Below are 12,144 nucleotides of genomic sequence, written 5' to 3' on the forward strand. Positions count from 1 at the left end.
GGATCACAGTGAAAAGTTGTTCCTGCACAATGCACGTGCTAATTTTTTTTTCCTTTTTCCCTGGATGAATGAATCACACTCCCACTAACCTCTTATAGCTAACTGCAGCTTTTTACATCCATTCTGCAGACAAGACATTAGAAGGATTGAAAAAATTGCCGGTATTTAACGGAATGTTTGGAAGCCCTCTGCCTCCACGATTATGGGTGACTGACAGAACTCAACAACTAAACTGTGAATTGTCAGTGGAGTTTCCTTTAAAGGCATGAGATATTTGTGTGGGACATCCTCCTTTTACAGACTACCCATTCAGTGTTTAATGTTTGTAGTTTGGAGAGGTTGTGAACAGGGTCATCGACGTTGAACGTCACAAATTTGGTAGTAAGAAGCTCATTTATTTATAATAATTTCCCATGGGTCAAATGCAATTATAACACCTATGTTATGTTTCAAAGGGTTCAAAAGAAGAAGTGTTACCAGCTCATCTAGGGAGAACATCAGAGTGAATGATATCCTCTATTTTGAAAGGTAATTAAGTGAGTGTGCTGTTATAATTCCTGTGGACTTAAAGCAATGCCCATGCTTTACCCTTTGGAGTTATAGGGACAAATCTTCACCTTTTGTAAAGGACAATGAAGACATGAAATTCATGAGTCTGGAGCCCGCATCCAAGAGCTCTCAACTTTGTGATGGTTGTCACTGACCTCTGTAAATTTTAAAATTTTGCTGAAGTAATTTAAATTAACTGAGAAAAAGAGAGATGAGGTTAGAAACAGGGATAGAAATTACTGAACTGGCAACTAGCACAGAAGAAAGACTTCTCTGTTTTTCAGCTGGTCCCCAAGAACAATGGAGGGATGCAAAGAAAATACCATACAAACAAGGACTAAAAATCCTGGTAGGTTGTGGAAGATCACAATTTCATCGTTGGTACAATTGTAGCAATAATGATAGGTTAAATACGGACATGAATAAAAAACCAGTTAGTGATCAGGATTTAGCCTCTGACCCCAGGAAAACTGAAAGCCTTCAGGCTAGGGAAGAACTAAAAGAATGGAGAAAACGGTAATCTGTTGAGGACGGAGATAAATATTTGTCGTCCTCAGCACTGTTAAATATTCAGCCACATTAATCATATGTAGGAAAGAGGAACTGACAGAGGACAATTATGCCTGGAGTTTTTAATTTTTATTTGCTTCCATTTTCTGAGGTTGGTTGGGTTTACTGAGGACAAGTGCTTTTATTTGCTGATTAATGATAGAAAAGGGTGACTTGCGATAAATGGCACTGTTCCAAAGCCTTTTTGAAAAAGCAGAACATATGAAAATGATTGTTGGATATGAAATAAGGAGATAACTGAGGACTTAGCGTGTGGTCTCCTGAAAGGTATAGTAGTTTATATTATGAGCACAAAATAGCAAATTGTTTCCTTTTATTTCTTGTCATATTCTCATTTTCTGACTTTAATAAGCTCCATAACGAGTACAAAAATCTACAAGGTCCTGTAACACAAAGAAAGTTGTAAATACATTATATAGTTTTACTACTGGCACAGTGCAGGGAAGTAAGAAGTCACTTTTCATATTTTTACCCTCTCAAAGTTTTCTGCTGGAAGACAAGGATCTGATTCGGGAAATAATTTTCAGTTAATTTTGCCATAATCAGTGAATGTAAACGATGACATGTTTTAAAAACCTTTTTTACAGATGCCATACATACTGATATATCACAACTTATTTCTCCAAATCATTAGGCAATTTACAATAATTACTTTCCAAACAAATATATTTAACTCATGACTGTTTGTCCAGGAGTGACAGAAGAAAAAAATGGACTGAGCAGATTCAGTCAAAACCCACTCCTTTTTACCTCTTAAATGTAAAAAAAAAATTGTTACACCTGTCTGCCATGGGTCTTCCAATATCTCCCTGTAGCTGCTACACACTTCCAGAGAAGAGAGGACGGTTTCTTCACAATATACTGAGGAAAAATACTCCCAGACCATACCATCCATATGCAAGGATGAGCATAATTTCCAGAGCCCTTCACATCCCTAGGATGGACACAGTAGATTGAATATTGCTTCGCCATGTGGACATCAAGCCAGGCTCACTGAAAGAAGGTTGTTGAGAAGAGTTCATGCTACCCTATCCTGAAGACCCCAAGGGGTCTTAGGTGCACCAAGAAAATCACGGCTTTCATAGCAACAAGGTTGTTTTTCTATACAAAATTTTCCATTTTGTTCCAAGCTGGTAAGTCTGATGTTCTTCCAAATGAAGGAAAGGTTGCCCAGGGAATGATTGAGGGTTGTAAGAACCATGCTGATCATAGGAGACACAAGTACATGGGGACACCTGACTAACAGTCACTCTGACCCACACAAACCAGTGTTGACAGGGGTCCTTCTGCAGAGACCACTGTCTGCCTGGGAATGGTACTCCTGAATTTAGACGTTTGGAGAACAGGGTTAGGAAATGATTATGCTCTAAGCTCTCCCATACAGACAAATGAAAATCCTGAAATGGTCAGTTTACTCCCACTTTGAGTTTATTGTCCCGGTTTATAGCAAAACTGATTGTGAAAAAGTGAAACCAACTTTTCCCCTGTGTAGAACTTTATGTAGTTATGGACTGAATCATGTCGTGTGAAGTGTACCTACATTAACCTCTCAGGAAGATGCGAGCTTCTTCTATTGCACTTGAACCTTTCTGGAAGCCGAGTGTCCTCTATGTGCCAGTCAAGGAACTGAAACTTAAACCATCAAAAACTTCATCTTCTGTTAACAAAGGTCAATAAACATGACTTGTCGTGGTGCATTTCTCTTCCCGCCTTCCCCCTCGCCCCCCCGCCCCCTGCTCTATAACCTTGGCCTTGGAACAGAGAGTTTGGTGGTGAAGAGACCCTTGACTGTACCAAGCACTCTTGCATAGATGGGAGGAACTCATCATCCCCAGGCAGCCTTGGAACATGTTTTACCCAGCCATGACTCAGGTTGGATCAGTACCAGCATCACTAGATTTGTGAGAATTCTAGCAATTACCAACAAATGATTTGTGGCAAGGATGGAAATTTACTGATGCCTAAAGTCAATCATCTCCCAGTCCTATAAATAGGGGTCCCAAGTGAGACATTTTGAGCTCTCCTGGACCTCAGCGGGCTGTGACCAGCACCTCCCTCTGGTGAGTGGGACACCTCTCAGAGTCTGTGAACCCTCAAGTTCACGATCAACTCAGAGGCTTGGCTGATCACCTGTTGAGCAATGCAAAACATTCAATGTGAGTATTTGACTGAATTCGAGGGGGATAGTAAAGGTACCGTTGTACATATCTTGTACTCTTTTGTCTACATCATTTCATGTGTCTCTATCTCTACACTTATGTGTATGTGATTAAGGAAACAGTAAGTTTTAGGTCGATTATGTTGCTAAGATTTATATGATTTGATACTCTGATTTATTTCAATAGTGTCAGTGAATTTGATTGCTGTTATTTCGTATTAGATTGTTGCCATCCTAAAGTTACACCAAGCACTACACCAGAATCCCCAATACCCAGTTCCTTTAGTCATAAACCATTGACGAAGTCTGGGACTAGGAGTGGATTCAGCCGCACCTAGACTGCTCTCTGAGAAGGAGTTTAGAAAGCAAGGGGGTCCACTCTGAACCTCGTGACTCAACGGGAGAGTCTACCCTACTTTCTCTCCTCGATGTAAATATCAGCCACATTAACCTGATTTGATCCACGAGCAAATCATTCCAATCTGGTTGTATCTTGGTCTCTCTTTGTAAACCTTTTCCTTGTTAAGTAAGTAATAGAGTGAACCTTGCTATCGAATTCTGCTAAGTCGCACCTTTTTACAAATCTATATTAAAATCCTTTGCTTTCCCATATCTTTGGCGGTGATTCTTTAAGAGACTTAAACCACTCATTTGTGACATGACCTTAGGTAGTTTAATCAGTAAAGCATGGCTCAATACTACTTAGATCCAGGAACAGAGCAATAAAAAGATGGCAGTTTCATTTAGTCTTCTGTTACTTCTGGAGGGCAGCAATTTCCCTTCTGCTGCTCTCAGACAGCGTGGGAGTGTCTCATGTGTTGTTGTTTTTTGTCTCATCTGTGCCTGAAGAGGACATTCTGCTCACCTGGGAGTCCAAATAACATGCAGAGTAAGCTTTTACATTCAGAATATTACTTTGTGTTTAACAGCTGACAAGGGTATGGATTTGCTGTAGGTCTTTTTAAGTGTCTGCTGTCCTGTGTGTATCTGTGTGCACAGATAATGATGTAACTGAATATATGTATATATACGTATTTATATATGTATATATGCATATATGTATATCAGCGAGTTAGAGTTCACTGTGATGAGAGTGTTTAGATACTCGCAAGTCAGTTCAGTTTAAAATTTTAAAATAAAACTTTATTGAATCCATGCATTGTAAATACATTTGTGCTAAAGGCTTGTGTTTGCAAATTGTTGCTACTTCTCACTCCATATACCAAACTAAGTATCCAAGTTAAGTTTCCAAGAGTTATCCTAAATTAGCTGTGGGTATGAAACACCAGGGAGCGGATGCCAAACAGTTAGCATTGATGGCTATGGCGGTTTGATGAGACCATCACCTTGCTGAGGTCAAAGTTGCTAGGGCTAAGGTGGTCAGGCTTGGGAGACCCTTGATAAGAGAAATGAGCACAGAAATGGGAAATTTCTTTCTACCCCATCCCTCCTTGCTTATATTTGGTCTTTCCACACCACTTGCTCCCTTACTGCCAGAGAGTATCCCACCACCTGCCAGTGTTGCTTATCGTGTTTTGCGTTTTGTGAATGCTCTTTCCTCCATGTTCACCAGCATGCCTTGCGTATTTGCTGCCCAGGTGTTTATCTTGGTGTCTGTCTGGAAACTCTTAGCTACATGGATGCTTTCTGAGTACAGCTACATTGTTTGCCCCTTTGGTACTTATATTTTTCATATTCATTTGAAGTGCTTCTATCTTGTGTCTGGCTAAAAAATACTGGCATATTCTTTTGGTTACACTGTTTTAGTGTATGTATGTTTGGTTCAAGACAAGATAATATTATTTACAGCTTTATGAGTGCACTTTAACTCCTAAGGGCAGAGGTGTCTGATTTATCTACAGCTATATCTTTCAACGGTATGCACATACCCCCTTACGTGCACTATGCGCTATACTCAATTGTTGAAAGAACCTTCTACGTTCCTGTAATCTACCTGCTTCTATTGTAAAGCAAACAAACCAACCAAACCCAGAGCTTCAGTTTCTGACAATGTTTAAAAGTGGCATGGCAAGGCTTAAATAGTCACAGACAATTACTCTCCAGCACTTGCTGGATCACAGCAGTTGGTGGCCCTAAAAAAAAGGCAAAAAAAGGTCAAGGACAGAAACAGCTCCTTAGCGTACAAAACACGGATTCCACTTAAATCCACTTCAAATATGAGCAGTACCACTTTAATTTTTCCTTTCCTTACAACACAACCCTTCCTATCTTCCATCCATCAGAATTAGCAATAAGAAGGAACAATCTGTTTTTAGTCTGATTATCACTTCGCAAAGGTGAAGATAAACCCCAAACACTAGTTGAAGCCTTTTAACCCAAACACAGAAACTACAGAGCTAAATGCAATTTGCTAATTCCTGTTTTCCTCAACAGAACGCAGCTCTCTAGGTGGCCCAAGAGAAATATCTAGCACCTCTTCTGCTTCCTTAAGGTTAGCAGACCGTGCCTGAAAACTGTAAAATTCTTCAGCTTCTCATGGTTATGACAGTGACTATAGACATCACAAGGCTGAGTCTATAATTAAATGGAGGTGGTGAGAATGAAGGACTGCAAGAAGATGACTTTTAGTGAAAAAGGCCTGGTCTGCTTTATTTGGGAAGCTCTTGGAACTTAAAGCACCTAGATATATGTTTTCTTTCACTGACGTATCTGAAATATGACACTGAAAAGTCACTTGTGCTCCTTAAATATGTATTCTCTGCATTTGTGCACTCTCTGCAGTGGTTTGTCTAGACTTCTAAAAATCATTGCTTATTTTGAATGCATTTGGTTTTATTCCCAGAGGCAGGCTCTTACTGGGGTTCTTTTTAAAGGTCAGAGTTCATTAATGACCTGAAAATTCTGCCTTCAAAGGCTTGATTATAACACCACTTACTTGTTGATCCTTCTTTTTTTAAAGTAGACAAGTTTTGCTCCTTCACCACATGCTGCAAAGCACTTTGTTGATCCATTAGGAATTTTAAGAGTTTTCTCTACCACAAGTCCAGGCTTGCAATCTTCATTTCAAAATGTTGACATTAGACATTGGAACACAGGTATTTGTCTTAGTAAAGCTCTGTATCTGTTTCCTATATTCTGCTGCCTTCTTGTTGGGCTAGACCAATTTAATGATGAACATCATCATCGTCATCAATATGTTTCAGGTTTTCCCTTCAAACCCTTAAAACTCCTCCATTTCTCTGAATAAATTTTAGTTAACAAGACTCTCCTTTTAATTGACAGGGCACTCCTTACATAAAACTCAGACAGGAAATGATGATAACTTAATAAATGTATACAGAATAGGAATAGAGAGAGATACTTAGTTGTGTTAACTTACTGATTTTATTTCCTCTGGATGATTTCAGAGGGAATTACAAAGAATATTACAGGTTGGAAAAGAACATGAGGTTGGAAAAGACTTGAAGATCATCAAGTCCAACCATCAACCCAAGACCACCATGCCCACTAAACCACGTCATGAAGCGCCAATGTCTACATGTTTTTTGAACACTTCCAGAGATGGTGACTCCACCACTTTCCTGGGCAGCCTGTTCCAATGTTTGACCACCCTCTCAGTAAAAATATATTTCCTAAGATCCAGTCTAAACCTCCCCTGATGCAACTTGAGGCCATTTCCTCTCATCCTATCACTAGTTACCTGGGAGAAGAGACCACCACCCACCTCACCGCAACCCCCTTTCAGGTAGCTATAGAGAGCAATAAGGTCTCCTCTCAGCTTCCTCTTCTCCAGACTAAGCAACCCCACTTCCGTCAGCTGTGTCTCATCAGACTTGTGCTCCAGATCCCTCACCAGCTTCGTTGCCCTTCTCTGGACATGTTCATGCACCTCAGCATCCTTCTTGTAGGGAGGGGCCCAAAACTGAACACAGGATTCAAGGTGCGGCCTCACCAGTGCCGAGTACAGGGGCATAATCACTTCCCTGCTCCTGCTGGCCACACTATTCCTGATACAGGCCAGGATGCTGTTGGTCTTCTTGGCCACCTGGGCACACTACCAGCTCATATTCAGCCAGCTGTCAACCAGCACCCCCAGGCCCTTTTCTGCCAGGCAGATCTCCAGTCACCCCTCCCCAAGCCTGTAGCGCTGCATGGGGCTGTTGTGGCCTAAGTGCAGGACCCAGCACTTGGCTTTATTAAACCTCAGACAGTTGACCTCAGCCCATCGATCCAGCCTGTCCAGATCCCTCTGCAGAGCCCTCCTACCCTCCAGCAGATCAACACTCCCACCCAACTTGGTGTCATCTGCAAACTTACTGAGAGAGCACTTGATCCCCTCATCCAGATCATCAATAAAGATATTAAACAAGACACCAAGGTTCATTAAACAAGGTCACCAAGGTGGTGGGGCGGGAGCATTTGCCCTGCAAGGCCTGAGTGGCTGAGGCTGGTTCAGCCAGAGATGAGAGAGGCTGGCAGGGTCTAGAGGAAATGGAGCAGGACCTTTTTCTGAGATGCACAGTAGGAGAAAGAGAGGCCACAGAAACAGGTGGGAGCATGGGAAATTCCAACTTTAGATTGAAAAACTTACTATGAGGGAAGTCAAAGACAGGAACAGAAGGTTGGAGAGAGGACGTGGGTTCTCTGTCTTTGGGGACATTCAAAATTCAATGGGAGGCATCTCTGGGTAACTTGCTCTGGTTGCTGCTAATCTGAGCAACAGATTGGACAGGAGGTCTCCTAATGGCCCTTCCCACACACTTGGTGCTAACCATTCTGTGATTCTAAAAAGTATCAATTTGATTCTAAAAAGTATATTTCTTTGTCAGTTTGAAAGGGGAAAAGCTGGTTGTTTGTTTTTTGAAATTGGTGTGTTGTGTTTTAGATTTGGAATTTTGGAAAATTGCATTGCAAATGGTTGATCACCTCTGGAAATCAAACATAAATCTTGCTGTCTCCTTGTGGCAGAACAGAAACTGGAAAAACAACAAAATTTAGTGTGGCCTATTAAATTAAACTAACATATGGTGTTTCAAACCTGAACATGAAAAGACGTATTAGCAAATTATATTACGTCACCATAAGAATAATCCAAGAATACCTTAAAGGAGAAAAAGAAAAAAAAGTCAAAGTTTGAAATATTGGTTTCTCAAAAACTGTCTTTATGTTTCCATTCAGTGGAGCGAGCAAAGTCTCACATTGGGTCTTCACACCTGGATGAACTCAAACATTTCACCCTTTTCACAAGGCAGAGGGAGGAAGCGGTTTCTGTATACTCAGAAAACCACAGATGCTGAGATGATAAATAGCCAAGGTCAAACACAATTTCCTGCAGAGTCGGGTGAACATTGCAACTTCTCCCATTATTCCCACCCTTACTACCCCTGCAATGGACCGAGGCATTTTGCTTAAATTCGTATTTCAGAGTTCCTTTTCCTGGGTGAGGACCACAATTATCAGCCAAATGAAGCAGGCAGTTGTAAGCAGAAACGTGTGATGAGCTCAGGGCAGCAGCCCTGATGGATTTCTGCTTCAGAAGGGCTGAGCAGGTAAGCCCTCAGTGTCTCCCTCAGACTGGCACAGTGACCTGTCAGACATGAAATCAGTGTCCGTTGTGGACCAGCGCACAGGCTCTGCAGGTGCTTCACTTTCTCTTCTGCCTGCCTTGCTCCCTCTCCTTCCCAAAAGCCTGGAGGGAAGGGTGCTGACTTCCTAAACCGCGACATACCCACCATGTGGAAGTGCAGAGAGGTCTCTGCTGCTGGACATGATGGCCTCAGTTTCACCCTGGGAAGACAAACAGGTTTCAGAATAAAAAGCAGGGGAACTCGCACAAGTTCCACAGGAATCATGCCCAACATTATGCTGAAACGGTGAAACAGCAGGGCAAATGGTGTCCCTGTGAAACACTGGTACATAACCTCTGCTACCGAAGCTCATCACCTACTCACTCTGCTGAAAGAGGAGGCTGCGGTCTGGGACAATGCCTTTGGAGCCATGGTAGGTCCTCTGGGATGGAAAAGAGAGTTCTTCAAGGTTTCTTAAGCCTCCCCAGCTCAACAGATTCCCTGACCAGAGTGTGTGGCGAAAGACATCCAGAGCTCAGATGTCTTGCAGTTCATGGAACTGTGAGAGGACACAGAGTCCGACATATTTTGTGAAGAGAACCGACCACTTTACAAAAGGTATAACACTGAAAGATATTGTTTAAAATAACTGTGTGTATTAAAAAAGGGCTACATAATAATTAATAACAAACAATTGTCCACAACATTACTATTGGTACTAAATTTTGCATAATTATCATAATAAGCTAATAATTTTATCACACTAGCTTTGTATCTTAATGTGCAATGAATTCTTAAAATCCATGTAATATTACTACATTCCTTAAACCGTTCTTAATAAAACTCCACCTACTCTATGTATGTAAACATAAGTACATTGTTTTGCAATATATGCAATATAATTTTCATTTAATCATTTCAGTAGAAAATAGTACATAGAAATAGGAAGGCTGCTTGAACCAGTGATTTATAATGTAATGGGACTACTTATTATTTATAATAGTTGGAAATGTAATTACCTATTATTTCTCCATTACAAGTCCACTGAATTTTCTGTTACCACGCGTTTATCATTGTCAGATTGACAATGATACTGACAATGTTGACATCATTGACAATTTCGTTGTGATATTGTCAACATGAGACAACTTCTTTTCCGTATATCATGCATATTGCAGACCTCATACACCCTGACAGGAGAGCCTTCCACGGTGTGATTTTTTATCTGCTGACTTGCAACTGAGAAGCATTTCAGCTGGTCTAAATCAGAACTATTCTTCCTAGTGATTGGTACCTGCTGAGAGTCTGGCCCTGCTAATATTTGTTTCCTTCCTCTTTACAGATAGGCAGTAAGCAAACATTTTCTAAAACACAAAGTATTGCTTGCAGTTGTCTCTGCAGATCAAGGTTGAAGTTTTGTTGTTGTTGGGGTTTTTTTACAGTTTACTGTTATTTCAAAATGTAATTTGACGTTGGGATAGAGAAATACTTGCAGTGTGTATATCCCAGTGCCTGCTTGCCGCCATGTGTAATTGGGCACCTCTACCTTCATTTATTGCAACTTTGTTTTGTTTCGTGAAGGTTCCTTATATTCTTTCTGCTAAGGAATACTTAAATTGCCTCTGGCCATTGACCCTGCAGAGGAAGTTTTCTCCTTTTTCCCCTTAAACTAAAGTCTATTTTGACTTGGCAAGGATTCTGGCTATAATCTAATATTTTTTTCTGTTCTTCAAACACTTGATAGTCCTGCCTGACTGTCCCATCTGACAACAGATATTCTCTAGAGCTTCCTACAATTTCTGAATTGAATCTCACTGTAATATTCTGAACACTGTAGGTGGGAATTTTCATTTTTAACTTTTCAGTTACGGTGGATTTAAAATCCAATATCTATGGCAAATATTCACATTAAAGAAAAACTCAGTCTACATAGGGTCCTTTTTCTGTTGGTATTCAGGTTATTTTAAAGAGTCATTCCATATATCTGTAGTTCAACATGACAAAGTCTCCAATCCTGTGCCTTGTCACTGTTGCTTCCCATCATGCTTCTGACAAAGCCCTTCAGTTGTTTTTTACCTTCTCAGTGCATAGGATCTTCAGTTCTCCTTTAACAAGTGCTGCAATAATGGTATAGTCACTTTATTCACAGGCCTTTTGTTCCCTGATAAGCAATCTCCCTCCCTGAAATCTCTGTATTTAGAGGAAAACAGTGAATTCATAAGAGAATTGGACCTATTTTCACAGCATTCTTCTTAACCACAATGCTCCACAATTAAATGAGGAGTAGTCCCAGGGAGTGTGCTGCTCCATTCGTCTTCTTAAAGACATTGACATTCCTAGACGCCCTGCAGAATTAGGTATTTACAGTGCAATGACGCAGAATGGGCATTAGGAAGCATTGCCTCCACTGGCCATAACTGGGAGTAGTTAGAAAGCCAGATTCTCAATTTCGTCAGATGAAGAACCTGGAATGTAATAACCTGGCTTTAAACAGTCATTTGCTTCAGCTGAGATAACGGCAAGAATGTTGTATTTCCTGACAAAACATCCTTCCCAATTTGTGCACTGCATGGAGAGCAATCGGCATCTTTCAAGGCAGTTTTGTTACTAGGCAAGTCGTCAACATTTTGCTCTTACAGAAAACAGCTATCCTCTCTCCGTTACATTTTGTGTTACTGCTTCAGCCTTCAGTAAGCACAGGAACGCTTCTCTGGGAGGATGAAAGAAATCACGCTGTTAAATACAAGTCATGCTAGCCAGGCATACAGCTATTAGCTAGTCTACCAAAAAGGTTCTCCCACAGAAATCTTCTTTTAGACCTCAAGACTGCTTGCAGATGGAATCTGGTGGACTCACCTCCAGCAACACAAGGTCTCCTACCCTCATGCCCTTTGCCATGGTAGACATTGGTTATCTCCTCCACGAGGAGAGGAAAGTACGCGCGTACCACTGCCGTGCCAGCTCACTCAGACACTTGAGTTTAATGCTGAGAGAAGTCAGGCTGAGCAAAGGCACCAGGCTGTGAACTGCGGTGGCTGAGCTGCAAGAATATGCTGTTTCCCCACTTCTGTTGTAGTCACATCCACCTCTGGATGGGTGGGTGGGAAGGGGACTGCAGTGTATTGAATGCCTGCTGGAGTCTGCTGCACGAAACAGTAGTCAAAGCCTTTCTTTTTCTTCACACTCCAGCTTGAAATTGTCTCTGAATCCCTTTTCTTTTTTGCCTTCCGTTTTCTGGTTTAAAAACAGATTTCTGGTATTTAATGTTTAATTAGTCATTAAGGCAAACAGAGATATTTGCATTTCTGAGAAAGAACAGAGAGATCAAGATACTGTTTT

Source organism: Phaethon aethereus, assembly GCF_964289735.1.
Source record: "Phaethon aethereus genome assembly, chromosome: Z".
NCBI classification, from domain to species: Eukaryota; Metazoa; Chordata; class Aves; order Phaethontiformes; family Phaethontidae; genus Phaethon; species Phaethon aethereus.